This window comes from Camelus bactrianus, chromosome 7 (assembly GCF_048773025.1).
Source record: "Camelus bactrianus isolate YW-2024 breed Bactrian camel chromosome 7, ASM4877302v1, whole genome shotgun sequence".
NCBI classification, from domain to species: Eukaryota; Metazoa; Chordata; class Mammalia; order Artiodactyla; family Camelidae; genus Camelus; species Camelus bactrianus.
This window is the reverse complement of record NC_133545.1, coordinates 84106158-84133167: the sequence shown is the minus strand read 5'-3', so window position 1 is coordinate 84133167 and position 27010 is coordinate 84106158.

The following is a 27010-nucleotide window of genomic DNA, read 5'->3' as shown; positions in this document are numbered from 1 at the left end:
CTGAACAAACTGAAAAATCAACAACTCTTCTTAGATCTATACGAGAAGAGAGGTCATATGACAAGCGACTGCCCCCAAATTGGACAGTCAGATACAGAAAATTACAATGTGCTGGAGCTGAAACCACCATGGGAACCAGTACAAGACAGGAAAACCAGACCTGTAATGAGTTACTAGAAGTGGGGCATGGGCTAGACTGAGAGTTTCAAACTCCAGAGGGACACAGTCATAGGGGAGCCCCAACACTTTTGTGACTTTGACCTCCAGGAGCTCAACCAGGGTTCTCACAGTAAATACCACCAAAAAATCCCTTTGTCCTTCTGGCAGGGGGAGGGGAAAAGGAGCCACCTTGAAATATATCAGAGCACTCAGCTCTTCTCGACAGGGACTGCTCTCGGGAGAAACTAGTTAACCAGAGCCTAACCTGCTGGGGTTTATCAGAGCTTAACTGACCAAAGAGAAGCGAAGTACCCAACTCTAGCCCAGTCTGGCTAGCCTGTCCCACATAAGGGAGAATAAAAAACCAGAAATGCTTGTAATGTTCACAGTCCAAAGGTGTGGTCTGAGGACTGAGGACCTAACCCTAATAGTCCTAATAGGACTCAGACCTGATCCTGGGACTCTAGAATCTTCCTCCCGACTCACCACATCATTACCAAAGACCTATTTACTGCAATTCCTTTTACCCAGTACATCATGTCCAACAACCAAGAAAAAATTATAATGCAAACTAAAAGGAAAAAAACCAGAGTTTGGAGAGACAGAACAAGCATCAGAACCAGATAGGACAGGGCTGTTGGAATTGTCAGAACGAGAATCTAAAACTAGGATGAATAGGTTAAGGGCACTAATGGATAAAGCAGACAGCATGTGAGAACCGATGGGCAATGGAAGTAGAGAGATGGAAACCCTAAGAAAGAACTGGGGGGGGGGGAGCTTGAAATCAGAAACACTGTAACAGAAATGAAGAATGAATGCTTTGATGAGCTTATTAGTAGGCTGGGCATGGCTGAGGGTATATCATAAAACTGAAAAGCAAAGAGAACAAAGACTGAAGAGAAAAAAAAAAAAAGCAGAACAGAACAGAATACCCAAGGACTGTGGGACAACTACAAAAGCTATGATATACCTGATGGGGTTGCCAGGAAAAAAAAAGAAAGAAAGAAAAGGAGAGAAACTGAAGAAATATTTGAAACAATAATGACTGAGAATTTCCCCCAAATTAATGCCAGAGGCCAACCACAGACCCAGGGAGCTCAGACAACACCAAGCAGAATGAACGTCCAAAACAAAACAAAACAAAACAAACAAACAAACAAAAAACACCCTACACCTATGCACATCATTTTCAAACTACTGGAAATCAAAGATAAAGAAAAAAGTCCTGAAAGAAACCAGCGAGGGAAAAACACCTTATCTGGAGAGGAGCAAATGTAACAAACTCCGTCCAATTTCTTCTCAGAAATCACGCAAGCGAGAAGAGAACGGAATGAAATATTGAAAGTGCTGAAAGAAACTATACCAGCTTGGAATTCTGGACTCTTTCAAATTATCCTTCAAAAGCAAAAAAGAGAATTAAATACTTTCTCAGACAGAGAGACAGTAAAAGGATCCGTGGTTGCCGGGACATGGGGAGAGGAAGGGATGAAGAGCAAAGAGGATTTTTAGGGCAGTGAAATTACTCTGAAAATGATACTATCATGATGCATATATGTCATTCTACATTTTTTTCAAATTCACACAATGTGTGTCCAACAGGGACCCAGAATAAAGTGGAGCCAGGCAGTCGTGCATGACAGACCGGGGGTTCAGTCATATACTTTTCTGTGGGTTTAGGGTTTTTAAAAAATATTTTATTTATTTGTTACTGTATTATTTAATCATTTTATTTTGGCAGTGGGGGGAGGTCATTAGGTTTATTTTTAAAGGAGGTAGCAGGGATCGAACCCAGGACCTCGTGCATGCTAAGCATGCGCTCTACCACTGAGCTATACCCTCCTCCTAGTCATATACTCTTTGTTCTTAGAAAAACCACCAACGGACAACTGTATAAAGATTTCTGATTCTGTTAAGGGTACTACCTGGGAAAGTTCCCAAAGAGAAGCTGCAGTGACAGCCAAACGACAAAAACTTACAGTCAAGCTAGACGGGCCATCCAACCCCCTTTTGCAAGTCTCCCAACTGTGACTTCTGCAGTTTTTGCTCTTAAAAGTCCCTCAACCTCCCTCGCCTACTCACTCCCCACCCCGTGGAATATACTTTACATCCCAGGGTCACAGCTGGGGGCTGCCCATCCCAGGTTTACAAACCTGGCGAACCATAGAGCTGCCCTTTTGCTTTAAGATACTTCTTACTCTTTTTCTGAGGTTTACTTCTAATTTAGGATGACAAATCAAACTAGGAAAAAAAATGTAAAAAGCTATCACATCAGCTGAGTGGCAATGCAAGGAAAACGGTGCCCTCGGTTATAGCTGATGGGAATGTGAGAAACACAGCCTTTCGGGAAATAACTATGGCAATATATTTTAAATTATTTAAATTCTCATACATTTTAACACATACTCTGGCATTCTACCCAAAAGAAGCAATAGCACCAACAGGTAAAGGCACATAAATGAATGTGACATTTTTTCTTTTCTTTTGTTTAATGACTGGTTTTTCTTTGTCCTGTTAGAGGTTTCTTTCTTTTAATTCAAGTATAGTCAGTTACAATGTGTCAATGTCTGGTGTGCAGCATGTTTCAGTCATACATAGACATACATATATTGTTTCCATATTTTTTCATTATAGGTTACTACAAGATGTTGAATATAGTTCCCTGTGCTCTACAGAAGAAATTTGTTTTTAATCTATCTTTATATATAGTAGTTAATATTTTGCAAATTTCAAACTCTCAACTTATCCCTTCCCACCCCTTTCTCCCCCACCTCGCCCCGCCTCCCCGTAACCATAGACTGTTTACTACGTCTGTGAGTCTGTTTGAATGCGACACAATGCAATTTCTTTCTGGAAGAAAGAAAATCCTGTAAATGAAGAGAATTCCCTTTAGCGGGGTGGTGGGATGAATCACGGTGGTACGTTCCCAGCGTGGACTGTCGTTCAGCCATAAAAGAGAATGAGTTGGCGGCACTAGATTAGCCTAAGAATTTCCACTCCATACAGCTGAATGGGGGGACACCGTAATATATAAGGATGCAGAAAAGTAGAAAAGGACACCCAAGATGTTATGACATGAGTTACTGGGGCAGCAAAACCGAGGAGAGGTGGGGGAAGAAGGTAAACAAGGAAAAAAGAAGTGAGGCTCTTGAAAATTCTTATAGGACCTCATGGACGTATTTAAGAGAAATGATGTATCTAAGCGGGTAGGTTCACCTACATATTAAAATTTTAAATTTTTTAAACTTGACCTCTTGAAAGCCCAGTTGCCTCTTCCACTGACCAAGTCCCAGAGACTCGTCTCTCTCCCCTGGTTTCTTGTCTCTTCCAGGAAAGAAATGTGAGAGCCAAGCTCCCAGGACTTGTCATTATCAGTGACCCCTCCCCAGGGTCTTCAAATCTGGTGAGCATATTTTTTTAAAGAAATGCATTTCAAAGTTTTTACCAGTCACTGTAATAATTTAATGTCTTCTGCAACCTAAATGTCCATCGACAGATGACTGGATAAAGAAGTTGTGGTACATTTATACAATACAATGTGGAATACTACCCAGCTATAAAAAAGAATAAAATAATGCTATTTGCAGCAGCATGGATGGATCTGGAGATCATCATTCTAAGAGAAGTAAGCCAGACAGAGAAAGAAAAATACCATATGATATCACTCAAATGTGGAATCTTAAAAAAGAAAAAAAGAGAACACTAATGAACTCAGTCACAAAACAGAAACAGACCCACAGACATATTGAACAATCTTATGGTTACTGGGGGAAAGCGGGTAGGAAGGGATAAATTTGGGAGTTTGAGATTTGTAAACCTTAGCCACTAGATATAAAAATAGATTAAAAAAACAAGTTTATTCTGTATAGCAAAGGGAATTATATTCAATATCTTGTAATAACCTTCAATGAAAAATATGAAAATGAATATATGTATGTATATGCATGACTAGGACACATGCTGTACACCAGAAATTGACAAACTGTAACTGACTGTACTTCAATTAAAACAAATGAAATATGAAAGAAAACCAAAAAGATTAAAAATTAATAATAATTTGGTGTCTTCTGTTTACAATAGCCAAGACATAAAAACAACCTAAATGTTCATCAATGGATGACTAGATAAAGAAACTGTGGTATATTTATACAATGGAATACTACTCAGCCATTAAAAAGAATACAATAATGCCATTTGCAGCAACATGAATGGACCTGGAGATTGTCATTCTAAGTGAAGTAAGCCAGAAAGAGAAAGAAAAATGCCATACGATATCACTCATATTTGGAATCTAAAAAAAGAAAAAAGAAAACACTAATGAACCCATCTACAAAACAGAAACAGACTCACAGACATGGTAAGCAATTTTGTGGGAAAGGATAAATTGGGAGTTTGAGATTTGTGAATATTAACTAGTATATATACAATAGATAAACAAATTTCTTCTGTATGGCACAGGGAATGATAGTCAATATCTTGTAGTAACCTATAATGAAAAAGAGTATGAAAACAAATACATGTATGTATATGTGTGACTAAAACATTAAGCTGTACAACAGAAATAAATGACACATTATAAACTGACTATCCTTCAATTAAAAAAATAATAATAATTTAGTGTCTTGCCTTCCTGGAGCATTTGCATTTTAATAAAGGGCGCTGCCCTGAGCCCAAAGGACCACGATCCAGGCCCTGGTACAGTCGTGGCAGAACCGAGACCCAAACCCTGCAAGACAGCAAATCGAGCTAAGGGATATAACGAGGCTCATGGGCCACAGAAGCTCACAGCCACACAGGCCCATGTTTTCCAGACCTGGTCCTCTCCCCAGGACTCCCAGAGGAAGAATCAGACCCTCCCCAGGTTTCCGAGGACCCACACATTATTGGGGGACCCTGGGTTAATAGGCGGGCCTGGCCTGGCCCCTTGCTATCTGAAGATGCACTTTCCCCGCTCTGGGGGCCATGCGCTCCTCATCTGTAAAGGGTGTGAGGACAGGGGCGTTGGATCCACACGTCCCTGAGGCACCCCCAGCTTTAATCTCTGTAATGGAGGGTTTCACTGACTCTCAGGGGAGAGGAGCCCTCAAATGTGTTGGGGCAAGCAAATAAATGTTAGGGGATCTGAAGAAAAACATGCTCCCTCCTAACAGGGAAGACACTTTTTTCTACATGATTAAAGAAGGCAGCCTGTTTGTCACTAATAAAAAACTGCACTTTGGGATTTAAAAAACACCAGGTGGGCACCTGCATCCTCTGCTCACAGGAGAGGAAGGAGCTCGGAGCCTGCAGGGCTCTGGCGCCCCAGGCTGCATCTGGGATGCTCCCCAAAGGGGTGCTGGGTCCAGAATGTCCCGTTCAGGTTGCTAGGGAAGGGAAGCTGAATGGGAGTGGAGATCAGGGCACAATCTGGCACAGAGGCCATTTGGTGTGACAGAGGGAGTTCAGGTTAAGGGTTCCCTTCTGCTCACCTCAGAATGATGCTTGCAACTCAGAGGGCACATATTTAAGGCTACTTTATGTCACTAGTTCGTTCTGAGTGTGTCTTCCCTCTGGTCCATAGGGTAGTTCTATTTTTAGCTTTTTGAGAAACCTTCAAGGACCTTCTTTTAAAGTTAAGTTTTCAACTATGAATAAATAGCACAGTTGGGTCATTTTAGTGTTTCAGACGACGTAGAAGGATTTACAATGACAAGGCTGTCTGCCTCCCACATCCCTTCCTCAGAACTTAACACTGTTATCAGTTAATTTCAGTATCTTTTCAGGCAAACAGTCTTCTGTTATGTATTGTGTGTGTGTGTGTGTGTGTGTGTGCTCTTTCCTGGAGAAATAGTGGCACATGCTACATATAGAAAAGACATTTTTATGAGATTACCTCCTGAGTGTCTCCTGAGTTCACCTGCCTTTTCTCTGTCCCTGTCACCACCGCTCAATCTGCCTTTGAAGAGTACACCCAGTTACCTAGTAGAAGTCACTCAACCTGACTTTCCTCATGATTCGATTAGATTTATGCTCTTGGGGCAGTAAGACCCCCGAAGCCATGCTGAGCCCTCAGTGCTTCCTACCAGGTGACACCATGTGTCAGTGTGTCCCCTTGCAGGGACACAAACCTTGATCACCCGATTAAGGAGGGGTCCACAGATCTGTCTATTGTGGAATCAGTTTGTGATGAGTTAAGTCATCGGTGGGGGCTTCTTTGAGACAACGTGTGTCTTTTCTGTCGTCACATGTCCACTCAAAGGGGTGATGATGCCAACATCAGTTCTTACTCCAGAGCCTGCAGCAGGCATGATGTGTGTTCATGTTGTCTTAACGGCCCCGAGCGCCGCTGCCTGGGGGACGAGGTGTGCTTCTCACGTCTGTGGCGCCTGCCGTCCTGCTCGGCATCTTCAGAAGGCCAGCCTGCAGCTGCAAAGGGTGAGTTCCAGGAGGAGTGATGGATGGTGAGGCCGGGAAGAGGACACGGGCTGCAGAGCCGTGCCCCCAGTCCTGGTCCCAGAGGGTTCCTTGGGGATCCAATGCCCACACCTGCTCATCGTGGGGCTCTTGTCTTTGGTCTTGTTTTTGTTTTAAAGACTCACGAACCTAAACAAGCAATTCTCAAAAGAAGACATACAAATGGCCAATAGGCACATGAAAAAATAATGCTCAATAGCTCTCATTATCAGAGAAATTCAAATCAAAACTACAATGAGGTATCACCTCACACCAGTCAGAATGGCCATCATTCAAAACTCCACAAACCATAAATGCTGGAGAGGGTGTGGAGAAAAGGGAATCCTCCTACACTGTTGGTGAGAATGCAGTTTGGTTTAGCCACTCTGGGAAACAGTATGGAGATTCCTCAAAAGACTAAAAATAGACTCACCATATGATCCAGCAATCCTTCTCCTGGGCATATATCCAGAGACAACCTTAATTAAAAATATATATGCACCCGAGTGTTCATAGCAGCACTATTTACAATAGCCAAGACATGGAAACAGCCCAAATGTCGATCAACAGATGACTGGATAAAGAAGATGTGGTATATTTATACAATGGAATACTACTCAGCGATAAAAAATAATAATAAAATAATGCCATCTGCAGCAACATGGATGGACCTGGAGATCGTCATTCTAAGTGAAGTAAGCCAGAACGAGAAAGAAAAATACCATATGATATCACTCATATGTGGAATCTAAAAAAAAAAAGACAAACTTATTTACAAAATAGAAATAGACTCACAGACATAGAAAACAAACTTATGGTTACCAGAGGGGAAGGAATAAATCGGGAGTTCGACATTTGCAGATACTGACTGGTATATGTAAAACAGATAAGTAAGTTTATACTGTACAGCACAGGGAACTATATTCGATATCTTGTAGTAACTTATGGTGAAAAAGAATATGAAAATGAATATATGTATGTTCATGTGTGACTGAAGCATTGTGTGTATACCAGAAACTGACTATACTTCAATTAAAAAAAGGTTTTTTTTAAAAGCCTCATGAATCCTCTCTTCCTCTGGGCAGGGAATTTAGAGCTTTGATTCTGAAACCAAATTTCGATTCTTGACCCAAGAACCCCCATTGTAGTTTGGCAAGTCGTAGTCTCAAATCAATGCAGGGTAAAGATTGCTCCTGGGTACATTGATGAGGGCATCTACCCGGTAGGAGGGGTAGCTGGTATGATGCCATCTGGCTCCCCGACCTTCAGTCTTCACTTCAGCGTGGTGTTGTCCATGATCTGGGCTCAATTCGAAAGCCTTGCCTTTTCTGGAATGGATGCTTGGTTCTTCCATTCCAAAACCAAATCTGGATTCTAGACTCTTCAGTATTGAGATTTAAAGTAAGTTTTCACTGAGTAACACAACCTGGGTGAATGCATCTCTAAGGATTTTGATTGATCAGCCATGAACTTGGTGTGTGCGTCATTTGTAGTGCAATGGAGTCATTCCGTGGCATGTTGCAGGAGGGTTCGTTAGAAAGATGTGACCAGGCACAGAATAATGGTTTTAAATGCAGAAATATGATCCTTATGGTCTCAGAGGCACTGCAGTTGGGATAGCTTGATATGTGTACTTCTTAATAAATGCATTAAATAAAGCAAAACCCAGCAGAGTGTGTAACAGCGTCATAATTTTAAAGAAATTGAATGATGAAAATAAACCATATTCAGGCCCTCGGCCACAACTGGAATGGGAAATGGGACCATTCGTGATCTCCCTCGGTGACAGAGTCGCAGGTGCTGCTAACAGTTGCCTCCAGTCAGGTGCTAAGAGCAATGGCCACCCCTTTTCTGCCACCTCCTGGTCTGGAACCAACTGAAAACACGGAAGTCAGAGTGATAGGAAAAACGCGTGTGTGCGGATGCGTGTGTGTGTGTGTGTGTGTGTGATGTATATGTCACCTTCATGACTGATAAGTGCTTTTGGAGCACCAGCGCGCTCAGCCTTCCCACCCCTGACACCCCGTCTGTCGCACCCTCCGGGGCAGTTTCCAGTACGCGGGGTAGATACCTTTACCCCAAAGCATCCTCAGGTGCGAAGAGGAAAGAGGTGGCTTCCTGATCTACTAGAAGGAAGGGCTGGTGGGTTCTGACCTCTAGGGCATCACCTGCCCTGGGCAAGTCTGGCAGGTTAGGGTCCGGGGGCTCTGCCCATCCCTGCTCCTCACATCACCAGTCAGAGCCAGGGAGGGCTGACCTTCCCCCCAGCCCCGAGTCTGCAATCCTCAGCAAGGAGGAGACCTTCCGTGCGCTCCCTGAACTTCCTCCTGAAGCTTGGGGTCTACGGTGCCGTGAAGCAGTCCTGACTGCCTCCAGGAACCCCTTTCTAAAAGGAGCTGCCGTTTCTCCGTGACTCTCCGGAGCCTGTCCTCAGAAGGCTCTAGAATGGACAAGAGGGCATTGCTGAGACTCCAAGTCATGCCCCCCAACCCCATCCCTAAACAAAAGCTATTATTTGGATCTCAAATTAAACCTGTGGTGGATCAACTCGGCTAGACCAAGGTATTCAGTTTTTGCTCAAACACCAGCCTAGATGTTGCTGTGAAGGTATTTTTAAGAGGTGATTAACAGTTAAATCAGTGGACTTTGATTAAAGTCGATTCCCTGCCATAATATGGGTGGGCCTCACCTAAACAAGTGAAGAAGAGAAAAAAGACTGAGGTTTCCTGAGGTAGAGGGATTTTTTGCTTCACACCCATTTCACACTCCAGATTGCAGCATCAGCTGTTCTCTGGGTCTCTGCCTGCCTCCTACTCTGCAGATTTCAGACTTGCCAGCCCCATGACTGCATGAGCCAACCTCTTAGATAGATAGATAGATAGATAGATAGATAGATAGATAGATAGATAGATAGATAGATAGGGACAGACAGACAGACACACACACACACACACACACACACACACAGATATGGAGTAACAGAAAGAGAGATTGAGACAGAGGAAAGGGAAAGAGAGATTGAGAGATTAAGAGACAGGAAGAGACAGACAAAGGGAGAGAAATTGCAGACAGCAGAGTCCTTCTCGGAGATCAGAGAAGCCAAATGCAGAGGAGAGAGCAGGAACAGGGTGCTCAGGTCCACTAGGGCCAAGCTGTGCCTCTGTGTTCCTCATGCCAGACCTGCAGAGCAGCTCCCGGCCACCAGCGCCCCACAGCCATGGGCAGGAGGAGCAGGGAAGACACCACTGTGGTCCCACCTGGTGTTCAGGGCACGACTTCTCCCTGGAGGAGAGCAGGGAGTCAAGCTCTCCTGCTCCCCTTTGTCGGAGGAGGCAGGACTGAACGACCAGTGATGAAACATACACAGCATTTGTTGCTGCTGCTGTTTTAGTTTTGTTCTTGCACTTGTGGCTGTTTATTTTGTGACTTTCCTGAATCAATTCTGCAGATTCTGTATCCCCGGCAACATGTGGACATTGAGCTCTCTACTAGCTTCAATTTTTTTTTTTTAGTTCTTATGTTTTATTTTAAAGTCTGGCTTCCTATAAGTCACCCCAATTTAGTATAATTTAGTGGTCAGCCAACTATCAATCCTAAGATGTTCTTCAATGCCTTGAACCAAGAGGACCTCTTTGACAAAGCGCATCTTGAAACCTGAGGCAATCTGCAAAATACCCTGAGTTTTCATTTTCTGTTTGCACAGGGCCTTGGGGTCAGCCAGACGTCTCATTTCCCAGGTCCTTTCTGGGCTTGCACACAGCCCTGGGCTGGAAGTGTGCCATAGCTTTTTTTTTTTTTTTTTTTTAAGTTCTCTGTGTTTATCTGTTTATCCAGATCATCCTTCTAAATTTTGGCCAGACTTTTTTCACCTCAGCTGAAAATACAGCCTGTGTAGCTGTACTATTACTAACAGATTGCTATTGTTTTCTGTAATAGGATTGGGGGTTTTTTTGTTTTGTTTTTTCAGAGCTGAACTCTGAGTCAAATCAAGTAGAGACTATACCCCGGGAAAGAAGATTCTCCAGGTTACTTCTAGTTTGGTCCAACTATTGAATCTGTTCTGAGAAATGGTTATTCCTCTGTTGACTGTGAGACTGCCAATTTTTAATGCTACTGAGCTGGTGACGAAAGGCAGATGGAGTAGCCTTAAGTTACCCCATCACATACATTCCCTGCTGTTCTTATTAAAAAAAAACTCAGTAGATATTTTTTTTCTTGAATGTATGCTTTTCAATTTGTTCTGTGCCTTTGATTAATTTCCAGAGTTCTAAAATGGTTGGTTTTTACTGATGTGTCATTGTTACCGAGTCCAAACTTGTTCTGCTCGCCCTAGACAGGCCAATAAATCGGGAGATGAGGTGTTACCGCAAGGAATAGCAACTTTATTCGGAAAGCCAGCAGACCAATGTCTTGGAGACCCATCCTACTCAAGTCAGAATTCAGGCTCCTTTTATACTAAAAAGGGGAGGGGGGTGTGGTTGGTTGGTGTAAACTTCTGGCATAGGAATTCTTTGTTCTTGGAATCCTTTGTTCTTGCAGCTGTCCACATAGGTCAGATCATGATGTCACTGTAAACCTCCAATAAAACAAATGTTATTTTCTATTCTGCAACTTGTTATCTTTATAGGAGTGTAAAAGTGTCAATATCTTTAAAGGTCAGAGCCTTGAGAATAGGCTCTCCTGTATATTTCAGGCTAAAGGCAACATTCTTTTGCAAAAGGTGCAGAGCAAGACTCAGCCTAGAAAACAGGGCACAGGGTTAAAGCCAAAGAAACAGATCTAATATGGAGTCAGATTTGTTCTTTTCTGTTACAGGAAAGCCGTCCTAACAACACTCTGATTTTAACCCAGTTATACCCATGTCAGACTTCTGACCTGCAGAACTGCAAGGTAATAAATGCAAGTCATTTTAAGCCACTCAGTTTGTGTGATTTGTTACAGCAGCCACAGGAAACTAACACAACCACATTTGTAAAAGCCTCCTGGTGTCGTGGTGTCCTGGCATGCACCACCCAAGATCCTCCAAAGGAGCTGACTGTGGACAGTGGGTCCTGGGGCAGCAGCGTTCTTCCCTCCAGGATGTTGTGAGCTGCCCTCCACCAAAGGAGGCTGGGGAGCAATGCCGTGAGTCCTGGTTAGCCTTTCCATTCAATGCTTTTGTCCACCAGGGAGAAAGGCCACCAGCAGGTTGACCCCTGTGACTCTTCAAGAGTCTTTCTGGACTGTTTCTCCTGGAACAGTATTCTTGTGTGGACAAATGACTTTGCCATGGCCCACCTCCGGTAGGCATGACCTGGACCCCTGGGATGCTCACCCAGACATTCTGGATTTCTGGGTCTCCCTTCCATGTCCTGACAACCACCTTTGGCTTGGACCTGAAGAAGTAATTAACTAGTGCAGACTCCTTGATGTCAATGTAAGTTTCAACACCTATGCCAAGTGGAACAATCACCTGATACCTGGTGAGGAATGAATGAACGAAACAGTGAGTGAATGAATGAATGCTCTCCCACAGCAGGGCATATTTTTAACTTTTTGCAATAATTGTGGATTCACAGGAAGTTGCAAAGGGAGTACAGAAAGATCCCCTGGACCTTTCATTCAGTTTCCCCAACGGTCCCATCTTACGTAACTGTAGTCCACCATCAGACCCAGGAAATGGACATTGGATCATCTATGGTCACCAGAAAAATCTCCCTCACAGTCCCCTTCATAGTCAAACTCACCCCTCTGCCATCCCTGACCTGCGATAGCCACTAATACAGTCCTCATTACCATGGATTTGTCACTTCAAGACTATTAAAAAAATGAAATCATATTTATAGAATCTGTTGCGATTGGCTTTTCCCTTTGGGATCTATCTAAATATTTGTGTATATCAATAGTTTGTTTTTATTTCTGAGTTCTCTCCCACGCTGTGGCTGTACCACAGTTTCTTCTTGTAGGACTTCGTGGTTATTTCCTCTTTGAGGCTGCTATGAACAATTGTGTGCAGATTTTTGTGAGAACATCAGTTTCATTCCTATGGGGTAAATGGTCCAGTGTGCAATTACTGGGTTGTATGCGAAGGGCATCCTCACCAGGATTGGGTGGTGCCACTAATTTTTTTACCTTAATTATTCTAATAGATGTGAGTAATATCTCATTATGGTCTTAATTTGAATGTCCCTAATGGTCAGTAAATGGACATCTTTTCACGTGCTTATTTGCCATCTGTATATCCACTGCATTTAAATGTCTCTTCATGTCCTTTTCCCACTTTCTCATTGCATTGTTTGTTTTTTAGAACTCTGAGTTTTGAGAGTTCTGTGTATACTCTGAGTCCTCTGTCAAATAACGTGGTTTGTAAATATTTCCTCCAAGTATGTTACTTGCCTTTCCATCGTCTTAAAAATGTCTTAGGCAGGGGAAAAGTTTTTACATTTGATGAAGTCTAAGTTACCATTTTTCTCTTGTATAAATAGTGGTTTTTGTGTCACATTTAAGACCTGTTCAACAAGCCCTAATTTCCAAAGCCTGTTTCCTGTACTTTCTTCTGAAAATTCATAGTTTAATGTTTTCCATTTAAATCTATTATATATTTTAAATAAATTATTGTGTGAAGTGCGAGATTTAGGTTGATACTCACATTTTTATCTATGAGTATCCAATAATTCCTGCACCATTTGTTGAAAAGGCCATCTTTCTTCCACGGAACTGTTTTTGCACCTTTGACAAAAATCAGGTGGGCATATTTATGTGGGGTTCTATTCTGAGTTCTCTATTATATTGCATTGATCTCCGTGTCTGTCCCTCCACCAGGGCCACAGTGTCTTGATTACTATAACTAAATAAGGTCTTGAAATCAGGTATGTAATTCCTCCCACTTTACACATCATTTAAAAATTATTTTAGCTATTTCAATCAGCTTGCCATATAAATTTTATTGCCTGTATCTACTAAAACTTCACTGGGATTTTGATAGGAATTATGTTAAATCTGTAAATTAATTTGGGGAAAATTTCCATCTTTATTGAGTCTTCCAATCCGTGAATACAGCATGTCTTTCCATTTATTCAGATCTTCTTTGACTTCTTTCATCCAAAATTTGTGGTTTTCAACATTAAGGTCCTTTACATGTTTTGTTAGATTTACATCTAAGAATGTCTCTTTTTTGAGATTTTAAATAGTATTTTAATTCAAGTTTCTACCAGTGCATTCATAGTATATAAAAATACAATTAATGTTTGTGTGTTGAGCTTGTGTGCTGTGACTTTGCTGAATTAACTCATTAGTTCGAAGAAATTTTTTTGTGGTAGATTCCTTGGGGATTCTTTGAATAGATGATAATGTCATCAGCAAATAGGGTTAGTTTTGTGTCTTCCTTTCTCATCTGTATGGTTTTAATCTCTTTTTCTTGCCTTATTGCAGTGGCTACAACTTCTAGCACTATGTTGAAAAGTAGTAGTGAGAGCAGACATCCTTGCTTTGTTCCTGGTCAAAGGGATAAGCCATTCAGTCTTTTACATTCAGTATTATGTTAGCTGTACATTTTGTTTTGTTTTCTTTTTGTGGATGCTATTTATCAAGTTAAAGAAGATCTCCTCCATTCCTGGATTCATGATGATTTTTATCATTCATAGGTATTAAACTTTGTTAAATCTTTTTCTGCGTCAATTGATACAACTGTGTGAGTTTTCTTCATTAATCTGTTAATATGGTGAGTTATATTGATTGATTTTCAAATATTGTATCAGTCTTGAGTCCTTTGAATAAACCTCACATAGTCATGGTGTATCATTCTTTTATATATTGTTGTTGAATTCTATTTGCTATTTTTTTAATTAAATTTTATTTTTTTCTATTTCTTTTTTTAAACATTTTTATTAAGTTATAGTCATTTTACAATGTTGTGTCAAATTCCAGTGTAGAGCACAATTTTTCAGTTATACATGAACATACTTATATTCATTGTCACTTTTTTCCTCTGTGAGCTACCACAAGATCTTGTATAAATTTCCCTCTGCTATACAGTACAATCTTGTTTATCTATTCTACATTTTGAAATCCCAGTCTGTCCCTTCCCACCCCCCACCCCCTTGGCAACCACAAATTTGTATTCTATGTCTATGAGTCTGTTTCTGTTTTGTATTTATGGTTTTTTTTTTTTTTTTTTTTTTAGATTCCACATATGAGCGATCTCATATGGTATTTTTCTTTCTCTTTCTGGCTTATTTCACTTAGAATGACATTCTCCAGGAACATCCATGTTGCTGCAAATGGTATTATGTTGTCGGTTTTTATGGCTGAATAGTATTCCATTGTATAAATATACCACATCTTCTTTATCCAGTCATCTGTTGATGGGCATTTAGGCTATTTCCATGTCTTGGCTATTGTAAATAGTGCTGCTATGAACATTGGGGTGCAGGTGTCATCCTGAAGTAGGGTTCCTTCTGGATATATGCCCAGGAGCGGATTCCTGGGTCATAAGGTAAGTCTATTTTTAGTCTTTTGAGGAATCTCCATACTGTTTTCCACAGTGGCTGCACCAGACTGCATTCCCACCACCAGTGTAGGAGGGTTCCCTTTTCTCCACAGCCTCTCCAGCATTTGTCATTTGTGGACTTTTGAATGATGGCCATCTGACTGGTGTGAGGTGATACCTCATTATAGTTTTGATTTGCATTTCTCTGATAATTAGTGATATTGAGCATCTTTTCATGTGCTTTTTGATCATTTGTATGTCTTCCTTGGAGAATTGCTTGCTTAGGTCTTCTGCCCATTTTTGGATTGGGTTTTTTTTTTTCTTATTAAGTTGTATGAGCTGCTTGTATATTCTGGGGATCAGGCCTTTGTTGGTTTCATTTTCAAAAATGTTCTCCCATTCCATAGGTTGTCTTCTTGTTTTACTTATGGTTTCCTTTGCTGTGCAGAAGTTTGTAAGTTTAATTAGGTCCCATTTGTTCATTCTTGCTATTTGCTAATATTTTATTAAGGATTTTACATCTAAAATAGCAAGGGATATTGGTCTTTAGTTGTTGTTTTTTTTCTATTGTGTTTGTCAGCTTTTGGTATCATGCTGAAACGGGCCTCATAAATGAATTAGAAGTGTCCCCTCCCTTCTAGTTCCTGAAAAATACTGTGTAAATTTGATTTTGATAATTGGTAGGATTCTCCAGTGAAACCATCTGGGCCTAGAGATTACCATTCAGGGATTTTTAAAAAATTTTTAATTACAAATTCAATTTTTAATAGTTATGGGACTATTCAAATTGTCTGCTTCCTACTGGTTGAATTGCGGTATTTGTGATTTTTGAGGAATTAAGTTCATCTAAGTTGTCAAATTTATGTGTATGTGTGTAGAATTGTTTATAATATTCCTTTATTATCCTTTGATGTCTGAGGGGCTGCAGTGATATCCCCTGCTTGGTACTTTGTGTCTTCTCTTTTTTTTTCTTTTTCAGTTTAAATGCCATCTACTCCCAAAAGTCTTTCCAAAAGTCTCCCTCATAAATATATCATTTTCCTTCCAATAAGGATGCGAAAACTGCTCAAGATTATTAGTCATTAAAGAAATGCAAATCAAAGCCACAAGAAGATACCAGTCATTTGGATGCCTATTATCAGAAAAAAAAGAAAAAGAAAAAGAAAAAAGATGAAGGAGGAGGAAGAGGAAAAAGAATAAGCGTTGGCAAAGATTTGGAGAAACTGGAACCCTTGTGCACTGTTTGCAGGAATGCAAAATGGTACAGCCATTATGGAAAACAATATGGCAATCCCTTAAAAAATTTGACATAGGATTACCATATGACCCAGCAATTCCACTTCTGGGTATTTATGCGAAAGAAATGAAAGCAAGGTCTTGAAATATCTAGAAGAACTCTTTGTACACCCATGGTCATAGCAGCATTATTCACAATGAGCTGAAACACCGAGGCGACCCAAGTGTCCATCAACAGATGAACGGATAAGGAGAATGTGATATACATATACAATGGATCGCCAAGAGGAAGGAAATTCTGATACCCACTATAACATGGATGAACCCAGAGGACATTGTGCTAAGTGAAATAAGCCAGTCACAAAAGGACAGATACTGTATGAGTCCGTGTCTGTGAAATACGTAGAGTAGTTAAATTCATAGAGACAGAAAGAAGGATGGTGGGTGCCAGGGCTGGGGGAGAGGGAAAGGAGAGACAGTGTTTAATGGGGATAGCGTTGCAGGTTTGCAACATAAAAGAGCTATGGGGGTGGATGGTGGTGATAGTGGTACACATTGTATATTTTGCCACAATTGAAATATACATGTGCATTGTCCTTGCTTTGGTTTCTGCAGAATGTTTTGCTCCACAATTAGGGTGAAGCCCAGGCAACTCTCCAGCGCCTGCTCTCTCTGCTTACTTCTCACTTCAAGGCTCCCCTCCAAGCCCTCTCTCCACTCTCATCTCCATGACCTCTGACCAGTCAGCCACCAGGAGTCCCCCTCTCCCTTCACCTCCCAAGATGGTCCTTCCTATCAATCTGCAAAGCATCCCTGCCACACTGTCTGCCCCTGAACCTGCCTGGTACAAAAGGCATGGTTTCCACCCTCAGTATTGAGACATAACCATCTCCCCTGCTCATCTCCTAAGCCATCTGCACGCCTGGTCTCTCCCCTTATTTCTCAGCTTGAGTCTCCTCCGGGACACCCTTCTCCGCTGTGTGTCCCATCTGGGTGCGGGGAGACTCTCCACGGGTCCAGGTGAGGATGCTGAAGATGAGCCCTTGTTCTCTCCAAGCCTCCTCCCCACCACGCACTGGAACTGCCACGTGCGCCACTGCAACCACAAGCCTTATTAATTTTGCTGGTGCAACTCAACTTTACACCCTGGATTTTTAAGACTGTCATTGCATAACGTGTTATTCTATTATCTGCCTTTTTAAGGGCAAATCTTAGAAAGAAAGCTAAGCTAAGAGGTACAAAGTAGAACCCAACAAGCTTAAGGTCAAGGATACTAATTTTGCATCAAAACAAGACTCGGGAGGAGTTACTCTAGACTGCCTGCCATCCTGTTAGTGTGCTGTGTCCCTCAGGCACCAGCTTCCTCTGTAAGCCTTTCTGTTCCGTCAGTGTTTCCTCTCATTGCTTGGGAGATACTATCATTTAGTAACTTTTACTCCAGAGGTTTGCATATTCCTAGGAAACTGCAGCTAAAGTATGAGATAAGCAAAGGAAATTCATTGATGGGACCCGGAAACTTCTCTCTAATTCTGGAGCCAACTAGAAGGAAAGACTTCCTTTCCAAACTCAGAAACTCTTAAATAAAATTTCCCCTATATTTTAGCAAAAAAAAAAAAAATTTTTTTTTCAGGCAAGGTACTAGATAGGAAACTGAGGACATTTTGAATTTAATAAAATATATATGACTGTAGAGTAAACATTTAAGTCTATTGAGCAACTACCAAGGGCATTGCTCCAGGTACAGGACAAGAATTGACAGAGGGACAATCTCGGACTCCCTGGTCACTGCCCAGTGGGGCGCTCTCACCTGCTCTTGGATGAGATCACTGTACCTTAAGTAGTGGAGGAATTTTTAATAAGTAATTTTGTATTAATTTTGAAATAATATTGGCTAACCCCCAACTAGACCTACTCCTCCATAAATTATATACATCATTCAGTAACTCACAAGTGTATACGACTACATAACTTTTCAACATTTTGAAACTCATGCCTTAAAAATAGAAATAAGACCTCGAGGAAAACATAGGCATAACACTCTTTGACATAAACCACAGCAATATTTTTTTTGAACCAGCTCCTAAAGTAATGGAAATAAAAGCAAAAATAAACAAATGGGACCTAATTAAACTTATAAGCTTCTGCACAGCTAAGGATATTATCAACAAAATGAAAAGACAACCTACGGAATGGGAGAACATATTTGCAAATGATGCGACTGACAAAAGACTAATTTCCAAAATATACAAACAGCTCATAACAGCTTAATATCAACAAAAACAAGCAACCCAATCCAAAAATGGGCAGAAGATCTAAACAGACATCTCTCCAAAGAAGACATCCAGATGGCCAATAGGCACTTGAAAAGATGCTCAATTTTGCTAATTATTAGAGAAATGTAAATCAAAACTGCAATGAGGTATCACCTCACAGCAGTCAGAATGGCCATCATTTAAAAGTCTACCAATAATGAATGCTGGAGAGGGTGAGGAGAAAAGGGAGCCCTTCTACACTCTTGGTGGGAATGTAAATTGGTGCAGCCACTATGGAGGACAATATGGAGGTTCCTTAAAAACTACAAATAAAGTTACCATATCATCCAGCAATCCCACTCCTGGAGAAAACTCTAATTTGAAAAGACACATGCACCCCGATGTTCACAGCAGCACTACTTACAATAGCCAAGACATGGAAACAACCTAAATGTCCATTGTCAGATGACTGGATAAAGAAAATCTGGTACAATGGAATACTATTCAGCCATAAAAAAGAATAAAATAATGCCATTTGTAGCAGCATGGGTGGGACTGGAGATCATCATTCAAAGTGAAGTAAGCCAGAAAGAGAAAGAAAAATACCATATGATACCGCTTATACGTGGAATCGTTAAAAAGACACAAATCTTTTAAAAGATACATATTTACAAAACAGAAACAGACTCACAGACATAGAGAACAAACTTACGGTTTCCAAGAGGTAAAGGGTGTGGGAAGGGATAAATTAGGAGTTCGAGGTTTGCTGATACTAACTACTATATATAAAATAAATAAACAAGTTTCTACTGTATAGTACAGGGAATGATATTCAATATCTTATAGTCACCTATAATGAAAAAGAATATGAAAATGAATATATGTATGTATATGTATGACTGAAACATTATACTGCACACCAGAAATTGATACAACATTGTAAACTGAAAAAAATAGGAGGGTATAGCTCAGTGACAGAGCACATGCTTAGCATGCATGAGGTCCTGGGTTCAGTCCCCAGTGCCACCATTAAAATAAAGAAAGAAATAAACCTAAAAATTTTTCTTTTTTAATTTTTGGAAAAGAAAATGGAGGGAGAGAGTGAGAGAGAAATGTAAATGATAATGGGATAAAAATCTAAAGAACAAAATTTAAAGTCACAGTTGTACCAGGTCTATTACAGATCTGAACTCAGGTTTTTAAAATCAACCTTAAGTAAAATGAAAGTGTTGTTTGGAAGGCCAGAACGCCTTAGTAAAACGATCTGAAAACTATGAAAACACAGCGAATAATGTTGAAAACAAGCATCTGGGCCTAAGTCCATTCTGATGCTCCCGCTGCAGAAAGGGCCAACATTCTAAAATTTTGGTGCCCTTGGAAAGACTGCTTGTCTCCACCCCCAGGAATCAAGCCACAGCTTCGTGTGCTCAGCCCTGGCATGCATGTACCAGTCCTGAGTCCAAGGCTCGTGACCCATGAAGCCCCCATCCAGGGTTCTGTTCCATCAGGGGAATGGCAAACTTGCAGGCAGGCCACAAAGGTCCAGAGCTTTAGACCAGGACTGTGGATAAGTTGGGGTGAGAAAGAAGCAGCTTTGTATCTTTCAGGCTGTGGCCGGTGATGCCTTAGTGTCTGAAGGAGAACTGGTCTACCCACAAGGAGCCTCTCTAGCCGTAAACAAAGGGACACCCAGATTAAGCAGGAGACCAAAGAGGAATGGGACACAGCTGAAGCCAACTCTACAATTACCTGAAGGGTTCAGAGAGGAGGCAGGCCATCCATGTGGGTGACGGGACGAGTTTTTGTCTCCCGGTTTTACTCCTCAAGGCACCCAGTCTTCAGAAATATCCCAAAAAGCGGGATGCGTACAGGGACATGTGGAGTGGATGTGAAAGTGGATATTTCCAAGACAGACTGAAGGCTTTTGAGGCCACTTTGGTCTCTGAAAAGCCATGAATTGAGTCCCCCAGCACAGTGATGTCCTTGGTCGTGAGATACCGGAGGCAGGGGAACTGACCCCACACATCCCACAAAGCCTCGGTTTCTGTGTTGCTGCAGCCACACAGAGGCTCCACGGTACCTGAGGGAGAACTCTCCCTCCAACATAACAGGTACTTCAGAGCAGCAAAGCTGTTCTTGCTTCTTTCCAAATTCAGAAGCAAATTGATTTTTATCGCGTGAGCTGACCTTGAACTTTGTTACGGAATTTGTAAGCACATAAAGAGCAAGTGCTTGAGAGTCACCTTAAAGTGTACATCTTTTTATTACATTGGAAAAAAAAAAGTAGAAATGGTGGAGATTGAAGCCCTGGGTTTGGACCCATACACTCACTAGCTTTGACACCAGAACCTCTCTGAGCCTCAGTGTCCCGGCCAACCTTGAGTTGATTAGAAAGTCATATGAATAAATGGAAGGTGCTTGTAGGTCAGTTTTTAAAAATCTGTAGAGATGACACTGGTTACTGTTAGTCTAGTCAAACCTACAGCATCAGCATTTTAAAATTAAAAAATTGAACTACAGTCAATTACAATGTGTCAATTTCTAGTGTGTAGCACAATGTCCCAGTCATGCATATACATATATATGTTTGCTCTCATATTTTTTCCATTAAAGGTTATTACAAGATATTAAACATAGTCCTCTGTGCTATACAAAACTTTTTTTAAAATCTGTTTTTTTGTATATAGTGGCTAACATTTGTAAATCTCAACCATCAGCTATACTTTTTTAGATTAATGACTTTCGTTTTTACAAAATTTTATAAGATATAAAATATTTGTTGTAAAATACTTTAAAATACAAAAAAGCACAAAGAGATGATAATTCTTCTATCCACTGTGTTGTGGACTGAATGTATTTCCCTTCCAAAATTCATTGTGACTGTATCTGGAGAGAGGGTCTTTATGGAGGTAATTAAGGTTAAAATGTCATCAAAGGGATGGGCCCCTAATCCAACAGGATTAGTGTCTTTATAAGAACATCAGGGAACTCTCTCTCTCTCCCACATGTGAGGCCACAAGGAGAAGGCAGTCGGCCATCTGCAACCCAGGAAGAAGACTCTCACCAGGAACCAAATCAGCCAGCATCCTGATCTTGGACTTCTGATCTCCAAACCATGAGAGAAAAAAAAATGTTGTTAAAGCCACATGGTCTGTGTATTTTGTAATGTCAGCCCCGGCACAGTAATACGCAAATCTAATTACCGTGATTCCAAAATCTGTCACTGCATAAGTACATATGCACAGAAGGAAAGCTATATAGATACACTGTTACAGAAATTGAAATACTGCATATCAGCAGCTAGAAGGTAGAAGAGATAAAAGAAATCGAATTTTATTCAGATAGAACCATCCTAAGCGTACTGACTTTAATTTTTTAATTTAATTTACTTAAAATATGTTAGAAAAAGAAACTGGGGTGAAACCATTAAATGCTGAACCTCAGATAACCGTTTATTCACCAGAAAACATAATTTAGATTTCTAAAAGGTTTTTATAAAAAAAAAAATACACAAAACATTACGAGTTAGGATCCTTGAGAAAATTAGCACGTAACTGTTTAATCTCTACTGCCTACCTCCTGATAAGTTTTTGAAAATGTTCTGTTTTGTTCTGGTTTATAATATTTATATTCACTTCGATAACCCGCACATATAGAATTACATTCCTATGGATTCAACATGTTCTTTCAGCCCTTTTGTCCATTTTTACATCCTCTAATTTTATTCATCTTCTGTTTGGCTGAATTTCACTGACATATTCTTTTTCAAAAAATATTCACGGGTGATTTCTTCTCTGCATTTGCTGCACTTGAGAATGTCTGTCTGTGACTTCAGTATTTGAAAGAAAGATTGACTGGGTATAAAAGTCCTGGACCACACTTTCCTTACCTCTGAATGTTTGGCTCTGCTGATCAGCGATCTCCAACCCTGACATGGTCTCCTCGTCACTCATCCTTGGGTCAACTGAACTGATTCACTGACTTTTTTTTTTTTTTTTTGCAGGAAAGTACTCATTAGCTCTACATTTCTTGAGATTTTAAAGAATGTATCCCATTGCCTTTATACTCATTACTGAGTTTAACATTTTAGGGTAACCATTTAACTGCCCCTAGATAATTTCTCAGTTGCCTTGTCAACTGAAATAAAATGCAAAGCCTAAAAGTTGAGCATTGTGTTTTATTTGGCAGACATTTCTGAGGACTTAAGCCCGGGATGACAGCCTCTCAGATCGCCCTGAGGGACTGCTCCCAAGTGGCAAGGGAGAAGCCAGGATACATGAGTTTTTGCAACAAAGATCAAGTAGTTGGAACATCAAAAGATTAATGTTAATTAAAGAAAACAAGACATCTCAAGTTAAAGAATTTAGTCTTTTTCTATGCATGAGAAGGCACAAAGGTCAGCGCTCACTGGAATCATTCCTTTGATAGGCACCTAGCTCTCTAGGGCCAGTATCCTGTGCTCCCACATCCTGAGTTCCCTCAGGCGCACCGTTGAGGGTGGCAGCAGAGGCCAGGCTGCCTGCTTGTCTGCGTCCTGAGTTCCCTCCGCTCACTGTTGGGGGCGGCAGTAGTGGCTGATGACTTGATGGTCACAGCATTCTTTGTTTACTGATATTGCAATATTTTTCATTCAGTCTTTCATGCTGATTATTGCTAAGAAGTATGAGGTCAGCCTGTTTTTCTTTCTCCTTGTATATGGATTGCTTTGTTTTTTCTTTTCTCTTGAAGTTCAATAACTTAACCAAAATATGCCCGCATATTATGTCCATTTAATAATGAATTTTCTCTAGACTATTTCCCAGTTATGCATCTTCAATCTATAAGTTTGCATTTCCTTGATTTTAATAATTCTTTCCCTATTACATTTTTTAAAATTATTTCTGTTCATTGATTGGATTTTCTAATTAAGGTTTATAAATTGCATTTCTATTGGCCCATCTAAGTGAACCCATCAAATCCGTTATGGTTTTTTTTCTAATCGCTTTAATATCTGTGTACAGCTCTTATGTATCCAACGATTATTCCAAGTCTTTCCTCTAGAAGAGCTGGTTCAGTTTTAGCTGTGTGTATTCTGTTCCTGGTTACTTTTTGGTTGTATAAAATGTGATATTATATGCTCTAAAATGTCCCTTTCATCTTGCTCTCCCAGACTTTATTGGATTCCCTGGGTTCCGTTGTCTTGCCTGAGGCTGCGCTAAATATCACACTGTTACTCAGGGGAGCATTAGCGCCCTCGGCAGGATACTTGTTTCAGCATTTCCTTCAACTCAGTGTGGAGTCCCAGAAAATGTCAAACCCTGGTAATTTTCTTTTCTTTTCTTTCTTTCTTTTTTTTTTTTTTTTGCCTCTACTGAGATCTTGGTTTTCCGCAGCAGTAGATAAGAGCTCCCAAACTTGAGGGCTTCTTGAAACTTCTCTCCAGGCTGCACACCCACTCTCTGTCCACTTCCCTTAAGGTTAGGGAATTTACTTGAGAACTGTTACGGTTTTGTTTTCTCTTCTTTCCCCAGTAGACTCTCAGGGGAGTTGTGAAGGCATTAGATGCTGCATGAGAATCTTATTACTTTCCTTGGTTGCCATTCTCAAATACTATGGCATGAATTTACACTTCTTTCTTTTTTCAATAGCGGGACTTTTTTTGCTAATTTTTTTTCCTGTTTATCAGTCTTATCGGGAATTGGGGAAGGGAGATTCTAAGATTTGGATTCATCACACCATCTTTACCAGGAAGTCTCTCTAATTAGTTCTCTTAATAAACAATCGATTTATTCTCCGAGGACATTTTCAGAATATGGGAGCGCAGATATCAACCCATTAAATCCTGTGGCATCTTCTCCTCCTTTCTGTGCTGATGGAGGAAACAAGAAAATAAATGAGCAAACAATGTTGACCGTAGTAAATTAATAATGTGACTAAAGAGAAAGGTGCAAAATTCTCACTACACAGCTCTGTGGTGTGAACTGTCAAGCAGCATTTGCAAGTAGGACCTCAGGCAACAAACCACGTGTGATTTGGGGCACCAGGGTGAAGGCATTCGTTCCCAAGCCAATCAACATTAGGTTCAGAACCAAGAGTAAATTATTGAAAATATATAGTACAGACAAGCTTCAAAAGTGCGTATTTGGTGTGCTGTTTTACACTCACATACACTTCATGACTACGGGCTAATTGGGTCCAGATCAGCCTTGCTGAAAGTCTGTGTCATAACATCATCCCGGTTCCCAAATGTTTCAGACTGAATGGCCCGTGGTCACAGATGGGCCAGTAGAACACCCTCCCGCAGCGGGATGCATGCTCCCCATACACACAGATGTCTTCATCCTCACCTCATCGTTGGCTGGATCTCACTCAGGTTGTGACCCAACCTTCAAGGTCCAGGAAAAAAAGCCAGATCTTACAGAAGCCATTTCCAAATGTTCCTATTGAGACAATTGCCTCCTTTCTGTGTTCTGGACCATGTATCTGCACCTCCCGGAAGTGAGAGACGGCCAGGCAAGGAGCAGGGAGAGAAGGGTTCAGGAGATCTTTTCCCAGAAGATTAGAGTTTTCCTGATGATTGCAAGTGAGAGGCAGGTTAGGGGGACAAGCTACAAGGTGGCTGCCTACCCCGTGTGGCCAGAGCAGCACCCTGAGTTCAGACATTCAAACTCCCTCACTCCAAACCAAGTTTAATTCACTTTAAGGAAGGCTGGAGCTCAAGGCTCAAGGCATGACAAACACACTGACAGAGCGCAGACTTAACCACTCCCGGGCACAGCTTCCACCATCCCCCAGGCCCTCCACACTTGAGCTGTGCCTTGTCCTGAGAGAGGCCAGGTGAGCTCGGACAGTCTCAGCTACAGGAAGTGATCAGCCTTCTTAACCTTCCCGTGGCACAGCCCCCTGGGGCTCCCAGGCGTTAGCACTCATTCTCAAGTCCAGGGACACCTCATCCAGGCCTGTGATTCACCATGGGATGCCAGGGCATGGTCCAGGAAAATTGGCTGGATTCTTGCTCATCCCAGAGAGGCCTCTCCCACAGACTCACTGAGGTGGTGCTGCAGGGAGGACTCTAGAATGTGCCAAAGCCACAGGCATCTGTCAGTACCACTTTCCATCCAGGAGACATGAACGCACTGGGCGTGTAGCCCTTCACCCAGGGTACCAACTAGAACGCTGAACTGACAAGCTTCAGGGCTGTGGCCAATTCACAGTTCAGCCCTAGATGGAGGAACTGCTGGATTTTTTTCTGACTAAGGCTTCCAAAAGTGGATGCAGGCTCCTCTTTTATAGGGAAGAAAAGGATTCAGCTAGTTAAGTGTAGTTGGTTGGCTCCGTGCAAAATACAGTTGGCTCCAGAAATTTCTCTCTGCAAGAGGTAGTTTTGTAACAGTCCAGTTTGCAGAAAATGGCAGAATTGGGGAGCTGGGAAACAGAACCCGGAAACCGGAACTCAGAACCCAGAAGAGAAAGCAAACACTCTCCCGGGCTGAGGGTTTCATCCCAGGAGCGCATGCTCTGTGGAGGTCCAGTGTTCTTCTCTCCAGTTCCTGCTGCATCCACACTTCTATCTCGGGTGTCATGGTCTGACGAGGTGAGGGGTGGCAGGCCCTGGGCACATCGCGGGCTGAGGAGGAGCCCCAGGCACCGTCCTGCCCCCGACATCCTGCAGACCTGGAGCCGGGACCTCAGCCCTGGACTCAGGGCTGCCAGCGAGTGGATGTGGGGGCCCTGAGACCCCCAGCCAGAACCAAGGAGAGACTTTGAGGGTCTGCAGCCTTAGGCCAGATCACTTGATGTGTCCTCTGTCTCCTTCTTCCCTCTTTAGTTACAGGCAACAGAATACGGTAAAAATAAAGTCAAAATGAAACAAAATAACAAACATTACAAAGATATGCTGCACTCTTACATCAGGCAAATATCTAGCTTAACTCACCAGCATGATCACAAAATTATTTTCATTTTCATCTTCATGCCACAGGGGTTCAATAAACGCTAGCTAAATTAATGAACTTAGATTTAGTGTTCTACATAGCAAAGGTTCAAAACTGGTCCTTGAATCAGTTACACCAGAATTCCCCAGGAACATTTCTTGATTTTTTGGTTTGGTTTGCTTTGCTTTAAAATTCAGATTCCTTAAAAAAAATTCAGATTCTTAAGGAATACCCCATGATTCATAGAGTCTGGGAAAGGATCCTGAGGTCAGAATTTTAATTATTCAGTTATTTATTTTTTTTCAGCTTTATTTAAGTATGATTGACACATAAAATTGTAAGATATTTAAGGGGTATATTGTGCTGACTTGATATCTGTATACCTGCATTGTGAAAGGATTCTCCCCATCCAGTCAGTTAATACATCCATCACCTCACATATTTGTCCCTTTTTTTGCTATTGTTAGAACCTGTAAGTTCTACTCTGTTAATAAATTTCAATTATATAATACAGTGTTATTAACTATAGTCGCTGTTATACATTGGATCTTAAG